The 15,467-nt window shown below is 49.1% G+C and overlaps 1 pseudogene; it reads right to left on the bottom strand.

Annotated features, from left to right (window-relative positions):
* Nucleotides 1-2,316: 2,316 nt before the first annotated feature.
* LOC115124468 (protein Jade-3-like) lies at nt 2,317-14,779 on the bottom strand (annotated as a pseudogene).
* Between the last annotated feature and the right edge of the window lie 688 nt (nt 14,780-15,467).

The raw sequence follows: 15,467 nt of genomic DNA, 5'->3' as shown, positions 1-15,467 counted from the left end.
CAGACCCTCCACCACCACCACCACTACCAGTCAGATCCTCCTCCACCCCCACCACCCTCCACCACTACCAGTCAGACCCTCCACCACCATCCACCCCACCACCAGTCAGACCCTCCACCCCCACCAGTCAGACCCTCCACCCCCACCAGTCAGAACATACACCCCCACCAGTCAGACCCTCCACCCCCACCAGTCAGAACATACATCCCCACCAGTCAGACCCTCCACCCCCACCAGTCAGAACATACACCCCCACCAGTCAGACCCTCCATCCCCACCAGTCAGAACATACACCCCCACCAGTCAGACCCTCCACCCCACCAGTCAGACCCTCCACCCCCACCAGTCAGAACATACACCCCCACCAGTCAGACCCTCCACCCCCACCAGTCAGAACATACATCCCCACCAGTCAGACCCTCCACCCCCACCAGTCAGAACATACACCCCCACCAGTCAGACCCTCCACCCCCACCAGTCAGACCCTCCACCCCCACCAGTCAGACCCTCCACCCCCACCAGTCAGAACATACACCCCCACCAGTCAGACCCTCCACCCCCACCAGTCAGAACATACATCCCCACCAGTCAGACCCTCCACCCCCACCAGTCAGAACATACACCCCCACCAGTCAGACCCTCCATCCCCACCAGTCAGAACACACACCCCCACCAGTCAGAACATACACCCCCACCAGTCAGACCCTCCACCCCCACCAGTCAGACCCTCCACCCCCACCACCCAGACCATCCACCCCCACCAGTCAGACCATCCACCCCACCACCAGTCAGACCCTCCACCCCCACCAGTCAGACCCTCCACCCCCACCAGTCAGACCCTCCACCCCCACCAGTCAGACCCTCCACCCCCACCAGTCAGACCCTCCACCCCCACCAGTCGTACACCATAGCATCAGGTTCCATAACCCAGCAGCTCTTCTGTTCCAGGGGTCAAAAATGTCACCAAACATCGAATTTGATTAAATATACTATTTATTCCCTAGTAAAAAGGATACAAAATCACACCAATACACAGTCAGTGAATTTCATATTCACACATATCAAAAACATGGGCGCTATTGAACACAATGATTCACTTAAAGAGACTCCCTCTGTCCAACTCTGGAAATGGAGACGAACGGAAGAACTGACTGTTGAACGACAGTCTCCTCATCTGAAATGATGTGAAAGGATAGGTAGCAGTTCAAGAGATGCTAATGCTAGCAGTTCAAGAGATGCTAATGCTAGCAGTTCAGGAGATGCTAATGCTAGCAGTTCAGGAGATGCTAATGCTAGCAGTTCAAGAGATGCTAATGCTGGCAGTTCAAGAGATGCTAATGCTGGCAGTTCAAGAGATGCTAATGCTGGCAGTTCAAGAGATGCTAATGCTGGCAGTTCAAGAGATGCTAATGCTGGCAGTTCAAGAGATGCTAATGCTAGCAGTTCAAGAGATGCTAATGCTGGCAGTTCAAGAGATGCTAATGCTGGCAGTTCAAGAGATGCTAATGCTAGCAGTTCAAGAGATGCTAATGCTAGCAGTTCAAGAGATGCTAATGCTAGCAGTTCAAGAGATGCTAATGCTGGCAGTTCAAGAGATGCTAATGCTAGCAGTTCAAGAGATGCTAATGCTAGCAGTTCAAGAGATGCTAATGCTAGCAGTTCAAGAGATGCTAATGCTGGCAGTTCAAGAGATGCTAATGCTAGCAGTTCAAGAGATGCTAATGCTAGCAGTTCAAGAGATGCTAATGCTAGCAGTTCAAGAGATGCTAATGCTAGCAGTTCAAGAGATGCTAATGCTAGCAGTTCAAGAGATGCTAATGCTAGCAGTTCAAGAGATGCTAATGCTGGCAGTTCAAGAGATGCTAATGCTAGCAGTTCAAGAGATGCTAATGCTAGCAGTTCAAGAGATGCTAATGCTAGCAGTTCAAGAGATGCTAATGCTGGCAGTTCAAGAGATGCTAATGCTAGCAGTTCAAGAGATGCTAATGCTAGCAGTTCAAGAGATGCTAATGCTAGCAGTTCAAGAGATGCTAATGCTAGCAGTTCAAGAGATCGCGAAAGAGCGAGAGAAAAGGAGAGGGAGGTTTGAGTAGATTCACCTATTATGTAGATGTTAACCTAGATAGGGAGGTTGAGTACAGAACAGAAAATCATTTATAGAGCACGACCGATAGGATGAAAATCGACATTTGAAACATATTTTATTGGACAATTGCTAATTTTGGATGGCAATTTACGAGACTTCAGTGTGGAAAAATTACATCTTAATTTCTCCGATGTAAAACACTCAAATCAACATCAGTAAGTTGTGTGTTCCCCCCCCCCCCCCCCCCAAAAAGAAACCCCCATCATTCAGGCTCTAATCATTTCTAGCCAGAGCAAAGACAGAAATAAACAGACAAGTTGTTTCATCAGGAGACAGTCATTCCGTTCACACCGAGCATAGAGGGAGAGAGAACAAAAAGACATTAAAGAAGACATGTGGCTTAGAGTCCCACTGAGGTGATGATGAGGACGCCTGGGTCAGGACGCCTGGGTCAGGACGCCTGTCATGCAGCAGTCCTGTGCTCCTGTCCCTGTGTACAATAGATAAGATTGCCCAGCCATTGTAGGGGCTCTGGCTCTGCCCCATGACCAGAGAGCTGCTCGCTCAGACAGAGCCGGGGCCAAGGTCATGTCATGGCTGTCACCTCTGTACTGAGGTCCTACTGGACCCCCCCAGGCTCTGCTTTACCCTACCCTGCCTCAACCTCTGACCTTTAGCCTCTGGCTCTGAGTCACTGAGTTCCAGGTCAGGGCAGTATCCATCCGTCTCCTTGTAGGGTGGTGATCTGGTACCACCGAGTCCCTGGGGGACTCCGGGAACTGGTTTGGCCCAGGGTCGGTCCTTGGCTGATCTGGTACCACCGAGTCCCTGGGGGCCTCCGGGAACTGGTTTGGCCCAGGGTCGGTCCTGGGCTGATCTGGAGCCTTTACCCCCCTGGGGGCCTCCAGGAGCTGGTTTGGCCCAGGGTCGGTCCTGGGCTGATCTGGAGCCTTTACCCCCCTGGGACACCTTGTCCCCCCGCAGGTCCTCCGTGGTCCGCACCAAACTGACCGTCGCCTCCTTGAACGACCGGCTGAAATGCTCCATGGTGGAATCACTGAAGCTGCCTGATTGGCTGGCCTTGACCCCTGAGCCCTCGCTGGTTTCCTGTTCGCTGGGGGTCTGACAAGAGCTGTCCTTCTGGGCCACGCCCACCACCTTCTCCATCACGCCGTTGGATCTAGGGACGGGGCCTGTCCGCTCTTGGTCCAGTTTGGATCTAGGGACGGGGCCTGTCCGCTCTTGGTCCAGTTTGGATCTAGGGACGGGGCCTGTCCGCTCTTGGTCCAGTTTGGATCTAGGGACGGGGCCTGTCCGCTCTTGGTCCAGTTTGCCGTTTCCATTGGAAGGGTGGCCATGTAGGGCAGGGTGGAGCGTCAACGGTTGACCCATTAGAGGCTTGCCAGTCTGTTTAATGGTCAGGGCTGAGCCCCTGGCAGAACGGTTAGTCAGTGTTGGTCCAGTGGCATTACTTCCCTCCCTACGTGACTGACCTGAAGCAGACAGCAGGCTGCCATTGGAGCACTCCTCTCTCTTGCCTCGCCCATGGAGCTGAGGCTTCCCTCCTCCTTTACCTAACCCTCCCCCCTTCCCCTTCCCCAGCCCCCCACCCTTCCCTAGCCCCTTCCCTCCCCCACTTCGTTGGTGAACGTTCCCGCTGTTATCTGGACACAGGGGGCCGTTGCCTGACTTGGAGCCAGTCTTCCCGTTACCCAGCGACACTTTGGGCATCTTCAGCGTCAGGGTGATTCTGGGAGGAGGCCGGAACAACATGCTGTCCACCGGCAGACCTGGAGAGAAAAGACCATGAGGGCCAATCAGAATGATGGGTTAGTCCCCATCTCCTCCCACACCATGAGGGCCAATCAGAATGATGGGTTAGTCCCCATCTCCTCCCACACCATGAGGGCCAATCAGAATGATGGGTTAGTCCCCATCTCCTCCCACACCATGAGGGCTAATCAGGGTATGGGTTAGTCACAACTCCTCACACCATGAGGGCCAATCAGAATGATGGGTTAGTCCCAACTCCTCCCACACCATGAGGGCCAATCAGAATGATAGGTTAGTCCCCAACTCCTCCCACACCATGAGGGCCAGAAATCAGGGCGTGGGTTAGTCCCCATCTCCTCCCACCATGAGGGCCAATCAGAATGATGGGTTGAGTCCCCATCTCCTCCCATACCATGAGGGCCAATCAGAATGATGGGTTGGTCCCCATCTCCTCCCACACCATGAGGGCCAATCAGAATGATGGGTTAGTCCCCAACTCCTCCCACACCATGAGGGCCAATCCAGAATGATGGGTTAGTCCCCAACTCCTCCCACACCATGAGGGCCAATCAGAATGATGGGTTAGTCCCCAACTCCTCCCACACCATGAGGTAATCAGAATGATGGGTTAGTCCCCAACTCCTCCCACACCATGAGGGCCAATCAGAATGATGGGTTAGTCCCCAACTCCTCCCACACCATGAGGGCCAATCAGAATGATGGGTTAGTCCCCATCTCCTCCCACACCATGAGGGCCAATCAGAATGATGGGTTAGTCCCCATCTCCTCCCATACCATGAGGGCCAATCAGAATGATGGGTTAGTCCCCAACTCCTCCCACACCATGAGGGCCAATCAGAATTATGGGTTAGTCCCCATCTCCTCCCACACCATGAGGGCCAATCAGAATGATGGGTTAGTCCCCAACTCCTCCCACACCATGAGGGCCAATCAGAATGATGGGTTAGTCCCCAACTCCTCCCACACCATGAGGGCCAATCAGAATGATGGGTTAGTCCCCATCTCCTCCCACACCATGAGGGCCAATCAGAATGATGGGTTAGTCCCCATCTCCCTCCCATACCATGAGGGCCAATCAGAATGATGGGTTAGTCCCCAACTCCTCCCACACCATGAGGGCCAATCAGAATTATGGGTTAGTCCCCATCTCCTCCCACACGAGGGCCAATCAGAAAGAAATGCAGTGGCCATGACTGACTACAAATGAGAGTCAATTAGAGTAGCCTAGCTCTGGGGCTAGTTAGGGGCCGTCAATAAATTACACAATGGGAAGATATTTTTCATGTTGCACATCTTTTACTTGTCTTGTTAATATTATTTTTTTACTATTTATAGTTGGTTTGAAGTTAAGTCATTTTAAATTTGGAGCTATTGACATGTTATAACATTGTCCCATGTACTTTCATTTACTGATGGTCACTAACTATATCGCTCCCGAGTAGCGCAGCGGTCTAAGGCACTGCGTCTCAGTGCAAGAGGCGTAAATACAGTCCCTGGTTCGAATCCAGGCTGTATCACATCCGGCCGTGATTGGGTGCCCCATAGGGTGGCTCACAATTGGCCCAGCGTCGTCCAGGTTTGGCCGGGGTAGGCCGTCATTGTAAATAAGAATTTGTTCTTAACCGACTTGCCTAGTTAAAAAATATATATAATTTTTAAATGCCTAAATGAGTATGCCATCCTGGCCTTTAAACTAATTTCACATACTATAAAACGTTATTTTTTTCACATATCCAAAATACCTATTCTTTACAATGCAAGTATGGTTGTTCGGATACGGCCCCACACAAATCTTTACCAGCGGAGATCTCCTGGCTGAGCAGTTTGACGTGGAGGTTGAAGATCTGCTCCTGGGCCTTGCTCTGAGACAGTTTCAGCTTCTCCTCCGACTCACCATGTAACACAGGTTCCTCACCTGTAGGGGACACAACATGGCCGTCGGGTGAGCTAACAAACACTCACCCTAAGACACCCAGCAATCTGTCTCCATCTGGTGGCTGTTTTATAGTTTCCATCTCCCCTGGGATAAATTCATTGATTTAGAGGTCAAGCTACAGATCTATTGTACCCGTCATGATTATTATTGTCTTTTTGGATCCTTGTATAATTATTTTTACATTTGATTACTTGTGTGGATTTAGTAAAACTTGTGTGATGGAAACAATTCTTCATATGCCTATTTTAGCTTACATTTGAGGGAATATCTACAGGAACTGAATTTGTTTTCTTCCCTCAAGAGATTTGAGCTCTTCTGATTTGCACTCATTCCCCACCCCCAATTCCTGCTTTTTGAAGCACTTTTATATACCCTAACCTCTTTGGCCCCCAGGCCTGACCTCTAACCTCTTTGGCCCCCAGGCCTGACCCCTAACCTCTTTGGCCCCCAGGCCTGACCCCTAACCTCTTTGGCCCCCAGGCCTGACCCCTAACCTCTTTGGCCCCCAGGCCTGACCCCTAACCTCTTTGGCCCCCAGGCCTGACCCCTAACCATTCCAGAGACCTGAGCCCTAACCTCTGTCACCCTCCCCCTCCCCTCCGTAACCCTCCCCCTCCCCAACACCGTAACCCTCCCCACCCCCTCCCCACCGTAACCCTCCCTCCCCTCCCCACCCTCCCCTCCCTGTTACGGTGGCAGGTAGCCACTACACCCATTCCTTGCTTAACTTGCACATTCTGAAGGGAAGGTTACATTATGTACGGGCCCTGCTTTAAATACCTTTTACATTCTGAAGGGAAGGTTACATTATGTACAGGCCCATAACCGAATACAGCACATTCTGAAGGAAGGTTACATTATGTAGGCCATAACCGAATATGCTTTTTGCATTCTGAAGGAAGGTTACATTATGCTGGGCCATAACCGAATACCTTTTACATTCTGAAGGGAAGGTTACACATTATGTACAGGCCCATAACCCGAATACCTTTTACATTCTGAAGGGAAGGTTACGTATATGGGGCCCATAACCGAGAATACCTTTTACATTCTGAAGGAAGGTTGCATTATATGCGGGCCCATAACCGAATACCTTTTACATTCTGAAAGGGAAGGTTACATTATGTACGGGCCCATAACCGAATACTTTTTACATTCTGAAGGGTGCAACAGGTGACAGATTCGTCCTCTAAGACCCTGGATTGGAACCGTGCAACCCCTGGCTACCTGCCATCCATAGAAACACCCAACTCAGATCTTGATATGACAGAGCTCGGGTTCATAGAACTATACTGAACAAAAATAGAAACTCAACATGGTAACAATTTTACAATTCATTCTGAAGTATTCAGACCCTTTTCTTTTCCCCATTTGTTGTTACAGCCTTATTCTAAAATGGATTAAAATACAATGTTTTCCATATATCTACACAACACCCCATAATGACAAAGCAAATACAGGTAAACATCGAATTTGAAATTTATTTCAATATAAAATACTGAAATATGACATTGACAGAAGTATTCAGACCCTTTACTCAGTACTTTGTGGAAGCACTTTTGGCAGTGATTACAGCCTCGAGTCTTCTTCTGTGTGATGCTACAAGCTTGACACACCTGTATTTGTGGAGTTTCTCCCATTTTCCTACAGATCCTCTCAAGCTCTGTCAGGTTGGATGGGAAGCGTCGCTGGACAGTGATTTTCAGGTCTCCAGAGATGTTTGATCAGATTCAAGTCTGGGCTCTGGCGGGGGCAACTCAAGGACATTCAGAGACTTTTACCGAAGCCACTCCTGCTTTGTCCTGGTTGTGTGCTTAGGGTTGTTGTCCTGTTGGAAGGTGAACCTTCACCCCAGTCTGTGGTCCTGAGTGCTCTGGAGCAGGTTTTCCATCAGGACCTCTGTACTTTGCTCCATTCATCTTTCCCTCGATCCTGAAAGCTTGTCTCTCAGTCCCTGCCGCTGAAAAACATCCCACAGCATGGTCTGCCACCACCATGTTTTCATCATAGGGATGGTGCCAGGGTTCACTCCAGACATGACGCTTGGCATTCAGGCCAAAGTTCCAGATCTTGTTTCCAGACCAGAATCTCGTTTCTCATAATCTGAGAGTCCTTTAGGTGCCTTTGGCAAACTCAAGTGGCTGTCATGTGCCTTTTACAAAGTGGCTTCCATCTGACCAGTCTACCATAAAAGCCTGATTGGGGGACTACTGCAGAGATGGTTCCCTTCTGGAAAGGTTCTCATTTCCACAGATAAACTCTGGAGCTGTCCGAGGGACCATTGGGGGTTCTTGCTCACCTCCCTGACCAGAGCCCTTCTCCTGATTTGGTGACTCGGTGGTTCCAAACTTCTTCCTATTTAAGAATGGAGGCCACTGTGTTCTTGGGGACCTTCAATGCTGGAAATGCACTGTCAACTGTGGGTCATTACATAGACAGGAATGTGCCTTTCAAATCATGTCCAATCAATTGAATTTACCACAGGTGGACTCCAGTGAAGTAAATAGAAACATCTCAAGGATGATCAATGAAACAGGAGGCACCTATGAGCTCCATTTCGGAGTCTCGTAACCAAAGAGGTCTGAATACTTATTTAAATGCCGTTTCTGTTTTAGGAATAATTTACACAAATGTCTAAAAACCTGTTTTGCTTTGTCATTATGGGGTATTGTGATGTCATTATGGGGTATTGTGATGTCATTATGGGGTATTGTGATGTCATTATGGGGTATTGTGATGTCATTATGGGGTATTGTGATGTCATTATGGGGTGTAGATTGATGAGGATGCTTTGTCATTATGGGGTGTAGATTGATGAGGATGCTTTGTCATTATGGGGTGTAGATTGATGAGGATGCTTTGTCATTATGGGGTGTAGATTGATGAGGATGCTTTGTCATTATGGGGTGTAGATTGATGAGGATGCTTTGTCATTATGGGGTGTAGATTGATGAGGATGCTTTGTCATTATGGGGTGTAGATTGATGAGGATGCTTTGTCATTATGGGGTGTAGATTGATGAGGATGCTTTGTCATTATGGGGTGTAGATTGATGAGGATAAAAAAAAATGTGAATAAAGTCTGTAACGTAACAAAATGTGGAAAAAGGGGAAGGGGTCTGAATAATTTAGAACGTACTGTATATGGATATCAGTCCATTGAAATAAATATGGCTCTAATCTATGGATTTCACATGGGTGGGTAGGGGGGCCTGGGAAGGCATAGGCCCACCCACTGGGGAGCCAGGCCCAGCCAATCAGAATTAGTTTTTCCATCACAAAAGGGCTTTATTACAGACAGAAATACTCCTGAGTTTCATCAGCTGTCTGGGTGGCTGGTCTCAGACGATCCCGCAGGTGAAGAAGCCGGATGTGGAAGTCCTGGGGTTGAGGCCGGTTGGACATACTGCCAAATTCTCTAAAATGACGTTGGGAGGCGGCTTATGGTAGAGAAATGAACATTCAATTCTCTGGCAACAGCTCTGGTGGACATTCCTGCAGTCAGAATGTCAATTGCACGCTCCCTAAAAACTTGAGACATCTGTGGCATTGTGTTGTGTGATAAAACTGCCCATTTTAGAGAGTGTTCTTTATTGTCCCCAGCATAAGGTGCACCTATGTAAATGATCATGCTGTTAAATCAGCTTCTTGATATGCCACACCTGTCAGGTGAATGGATTATCTTGGCAAAAGGAGAAATGCTCACTGACAGGGATGTAAACGAAGTCATCCACAACATTTTAGCGACATTTTTTGTGCGTGTGGAACATTTCTGGTATCTTTTAATTCCAACACTTTACATGTTGCGTTTATATTTGGGTTCAGTGTAGTATAATTTACAACGTATATAAAAGTATAGTCTGGGGTGCATGACCATCCATCCGTATGTGGATAACGTCTTCTAAAAAAATAGAGTTGACCCCCCCCATTAGCCCTCAGAAGAGCCTCAATTCGTCGGGGCATGGACTCCACAAGGCGGTAAAGCGTTACACAGGATGTTGACTCCAACGCTTCCCACAGTTGTGTCCAGTTGGTTTGATTTCCTTGGGTGGTGGACCATTCTTGATACACACGGGAAAGGGTTGAGTGTGAAAAACCCAGCAGCAGTGCAGTTCTAGACACAAACCAGTGCGCCTGGCGCCTGCAACCATTCCATTCACCCATATAGCACACATACTCTACCGTTCAAAAGTTTGGGGGTCACTTACAAATGTCCAAAATGTCCTTTTGAAAGAAAAGCGTATTTTTGGTCCATTAAAATAACTATTGTTGTTGGAAACGGCTGATTTTTAATGGAATATCTACATAGATATAGATAGATATAGATGTACATACATGTCCGCAACCATAACTCCTGTGTTCCAATGGCACGTTGTTAGCTAATCCACATTTCTGACATGAAACAGCCTTCATTTCTCAGAACAAGAATAGACTGACGAGTTTCAGAAGAAAGGTCCTTGTTTCAGGGCCATTTTGAGCCTGTAAGCGAACCCACAAATGCTGATGCTCCAGATACTCAACTAGTCTAAAGAAGGACTGTTTTATTGCTTCTTTAATCAGAACAACCGTTTTCAGCTGTGTTAACATAATTGCAAAAGGGTTTTCTAATGATCAATTAGCCTTTTAAAATGGTAAACTTAGATTAGCTAACACAACGTGCCATTGGAACACAGGAGTGATGGTTGCTGATAATGGGGCCTCTGTACTTGGATTAGCTAACACAACGTGCCATTGGATCACAGGAGTGATGGTTGCTGATAATGGGGCCTCTGTACTTGGATTAGCTAACACAACGTGCCATTGGATCACAGGAGTGATGGTTGCTGATAATGGGGCCTCTGTACGTGGATTAGCCAACACAACGTACCATTGGAACACAGGAGTGATGGTTGCTGATAATGGGGCCTCTGTACGTGGATTAGCCAACACAACGTGCCATTGGAACACAGGAGTGATGGTTGCTGATAATGGGCCTCTGTACTTGGATTAGCTAACACAACGTGCCATTGGAACACAGGAGTGGTGGTTGCTGATAATGGGCCTCTGTACTCCTATGTAGATATCCATTAAAAATCAGCCGTTTCCAGCTACAATAGTCATTTACAACATTGATGCTCCTGTATGGATGGAAAATACATCTACTATTGTTACTAATGCTACATTAACAATGTCTACACTGTATTTCTGATCAATTTGATGTTATTTTAATGGACAATTTGCTTTTCTTTCAAAAACAATTCCATTTATAAGTGACCAAACTTTAGAACGGTAGTGTACCCAAACCATGTTTCAACTGTCTCAAAGCTTAAACATCCTTCTTCAACCCGTCTCCTCTCCTTCATCTACATGTCTCCTCCCCTTCATCTACATGTCTCCTCCCCTTCATCTACATGTCTCCTCTCCTTCATCTACATGTCTCCTCCCCTTCATCTACACTGAAGTGGAATTAACAAGTGACATCAATAAGGGATCATAGCTTTCACCTGGATTGACCTGGTCGGTCTGTCATGGAAAGAGCAGGTGTTCTTTATGCTTGTATACTCAGTGTATATCTATATTAAATACAATATAAGTAATACTAACCTCTCTAAGTCCTGTCGGAGGTGCATGAACATCCTCATCCGTGTGTGGATGCTGTCTTCATGAGGCAACAGCAGCAGGTTACCCTCCTCCTCACTAGGGGGCAGCAGAGCACGGTTGAAGTTGCTCTTCCTCTTCAGTTTCCAGTATTGGTAGATGAAGTCCAGCAGGCTGGGAGGGAGGCCCAGGTTCAGGGCCAGCTCCTCAGGGTGAATCAGAGTAGAAAACTCCTCCTCTAGTTCTAGCAACCTCTGGGCCCTCAGGCCTCCCCTCTCTGGGTCTACGGGGGGTTTGGGCCGGGCTGGACTGAGACCGGAGCCTGGCTCCCTGCCTTGGACTGCTTGCTGTGGGCTGGCTGACAGGGGCTGAGGCCGGGGGCTGGTGGGTCGGAGGAGGCCTGGTTCTTGGGCTTGCTGTGCTTCAGGCAGTAGGACCTGAACTTCACCTCATCTCCTTCATCCAGGACAGTCTTCATCTCCAGGCTGTGCTCGAAGGCACACGTCACATGGAACGGAATGGTGCAGTTCTTCACTGAGCACTGAGGGATGCAGGAGGACAAGGTTCATTAACTCAGGGGTTGTCAAAGTGGGTGGGGTCCTGCAGGAGGTCAAGGTTCATTAACTCAGGGGTTGTCAAAGTGGGGTCCTGCAGGAGGACAAGGTTCATTAACTCAGGGGTTGTCAAAGTGGGGTCCTGCAGGAGGACAAGGTTCATTAACTCAGGGGTTGTCAAAGTGGGGTCCTGCAGGAGGTCAAGGTTCATTAACTCAGGGGTTGTCAAAGTGGGGTCCTGCAGGAGGTCAAGGTTCATTAACTCAGGGGTTGTCAAAGTGGGGTCCTGCAGGAGGTCAAGGTTCATTAACTCAGGGGTTGTCAAAGTGGGGTCCTGCAGGAGGTCAAGGTTCATTAACTCAGGGGTTGTCAAAGTGGGGTCCTGCAGGAGGTCAAGGTTCATTAACTCAGGGGTTGTCAAAGTGAGCTCCTGCAGGAGGTCAAGGTTCATTAACTCAGGGGTTGTCAAAGTGAGCTCCTGCAGGAGGACAAGGTTCATTAACTCAGGGGTTGTCAAAGTGAGCTCCTGCAGGAGGTCCGCAGGCAGATTTCAAAATATATATAACTTTTTTTTTTTGCATGTAATTTTTTATGAATATTACTAAAAAATGAAACTCATTTTGGCCGAGGTTAGAGGTTGTGATACAATGGCATATTATTCAACTATAATGTCTGTTCTTACCCCAGAGCAACATGGGCCTTGGGGGCTCACTACAGATATTGATATCCACAGTACCACAACAATGACACATTTTTCAACTCAATAGTTCTCGCCATGCACTGCCAGTGACACTCCTTATCTTATTTCTATCTCACTGCAGTTGTGTTCTCATTACGAGGGGGATCCCTGATTAATTAACTATCACAAAAGGGTCTCTAAAAGTTTGAGAACCCCCCTGTGTTAATACACACTTCACGAGCCAATAGAAAAGTTAAACCACACAATACTACAAACTAAGACACTACGAGTGTGAACAAACCAAGAGACGTGTGATATCTAGTCACCTACATATGTTCAGAAATACACGGTCCAACCACCATACTCACCTGTATACAGGCTCCAGTCTTCAGTTTACAGAGGCTGCAGATGAGAGACCAGCGGGAGGGGGGGATGTGAGACACCTTGGTGATGGGCTCCATCCTCTCTGGACACGCGATGCTCACCTAGAGACACACGGGACCGTCAGTCAGCTAGAGACACACGGGACCGTCAGTCAGCTAGAGACACACGGGACCGTCAGTCAGCTAGAGACACACGGGACCGTCAGTCAGTCAGCTAGAGACACACGGGACCGTCAGTCAGTCAGCTAGAGAAACACGGGACAGTCAGTCAGCTAGAGACACACGGGACCGTCAGTCAGCTAGAGACACACGGGACCGTCAGTCAGCTAGAGAAACACGGGACCGTCAGTCAGTCAGCTAGAGACACACGGGACCGTCAGTCAGTCAGCTAGAGACACACGGGACCGTCAGTCAGCTAGAGACACACGGGACCGTCAGTCAGCTAGAGACACACGGGACCGTCAGTCAGCTAGAGACACACGGGACCGTCAGTCAGCTAGAGACACACCGGACCGTCAGTCAGCTAGAGACACACGGGACCGTCAGTCAGCTAGAGACACACGGGACCGTCAGTCAGCTAGACACACGGGACCGTCAGTCAGTCAGCTAGAGACACACGGGACCGTCAGTCAGCTAGAGACACACGGGACCGTCAGTCAGCTAGAGACACACGGGACCGTCAGTCAGTCAGCTAGACACACGGGACCGTCAGTCAGTCAGCTAGAGAAACACGGGACCGTCAGTCAGCTAGAGACACACGGGACCGTCAGTCAGCTAGAGACACACGGGACCGTCAGTCACCTAGAGACACACGGGACTGTCAGTCAGCTAGAGACACACGGGACCGTCAGTCAGCTAGAGACACACGGGTCAGTCAGTCAGCTAGACACACGGGACCGTCAGTCAGTCAGCTAGAGACACACGGGACCGTCAGTCAGCTAGAGACACGCGGGACCGTCAGTCAGCTAGAGACACGCGGGACCGTCAGTCAGCTAGAGACACACGGGACCGTCAGTCAGCTAGAGATACACGGGACCGTCAGTCAGCTAGAGACACACGGGACCGTCAGTCAGCTAGAGACACACGGGACCGTCAGTCAGCTAGAGACACACGGGACCGTCAGTCAGCTAGAGACACACGGGACAGTCAGTCAGCTAGAGACACACGGGACCGTCAGTCAGTCAGCTAGAGACACACGGGACCGTCAGTCAGCTAGAGACACACGGGACAGTCAGTCAGCTAGAGACACACGGGACCGTCAGTCAGCTAGAGACACACGGGACCGTCAGTCAGCTAGAGACACACGGGACCGTCAGTCAGCTAGAGACACACGGGACCGTCAGTCAGCTAGAGACACACGTGACCGTCAGTCAGTCAGCTAGAGACACACGGGACCGTCAGTCAGCTAGAGACACACGTGACCGCCAGTCAGTCAGCTAGAGACACACGGGACCGTCAGTCAGCTAGAGACACACGGGACCGTCAGTCAGTCAGCTAGAGACACACGGGACCGTCAGTCAGCTAGAGACACACGGGACCGTCAGTCAGCTAGAGACAGACAGATGAATGCATAAAAAGGTGTTAATTTTTACCTCAGGGATCCACAGAGCACAGCTGACGTGTGCCCACTTGGTGCCCGCCCTCGTAGCCTTCATCGCCCCCCCTTGATGGGGCACAGCTGACACTGGGGGTCGATGCCCAGGACACACGTCCTGCACAGCCAGTTACCATCTGGTACCTTCACTATACCATAACACGCCTGGGCAGGGGGTTAGGATTACACATGGTACCTTCACTATACCATAACACGCCTGGGCAGGGGGGGGGGGTTAGGATTACACATGGTACCTTCACTATACCATAACACGCCTGGGCAGGGGGGGGGAGGGGTTAGGATTACACATGCATGGTACCTTCACTATACCATAACACGCCTGGGCAGGAGAGACAGTAGGTTAACAGGGAGAGGAGACCTGAGGATGGGGGAATCACTAAAACAATACAGAAATACACTACGGGTGAGGATGGAACACCACGTCAGAAATCAGCTCAATGTAATTGAAGAATCCATAGACTACCACTTCTGGGAAAATTGGAAAACACTAAAACACGAAGAGTTATCTATCCAAAACATAGACGTATGGATAAACCACTTCTCCATTTTTTGGGCCCCTATAACAAAGAACAAACAGCAAAAACATAGACATGATCAAATACAAATCTTAGAAGAATCAACTATTATAGACGACCAGAACCAACTGGATTCTCTAATTACATTGAAATGAACTACAGGACACAATTACAAACCCTCCAACCCAAAAAGGCCTGTGGTGTTGATGGTATCCTCAATGATAAAATATACAGACCACAAATTCCAATTGGCTAAACTTAAACTCCTTAACATCATCCTCAGCTCTGGCATCTTCTCCAATATTTGGAACCAAGGACTGATCACCCCA

This window comes from Oncorhynchus nerka, unplaced genomic scaffold (genome assembly GCF_034236695.1).
Source record: "Oncorhynchus nerka isolate Pitt River unplaced genomic scaffold, Oner_Uvic_2.0 unplaced_scaffold_4298, whole genome shotgun sequence".
NCBI classification, from domain to species: Eukaryota; Metazoa; Chordata; class Actinopteri; order Salmoniformes; family Salmonidae; genus Oncorhynchus; species Oncorhynchus nerka.
The sequence above is the reverse complement of the archived record's forward strand: the minus strand, read 5'-3'. Positions and strand labels throughout refer to the sequence as shown.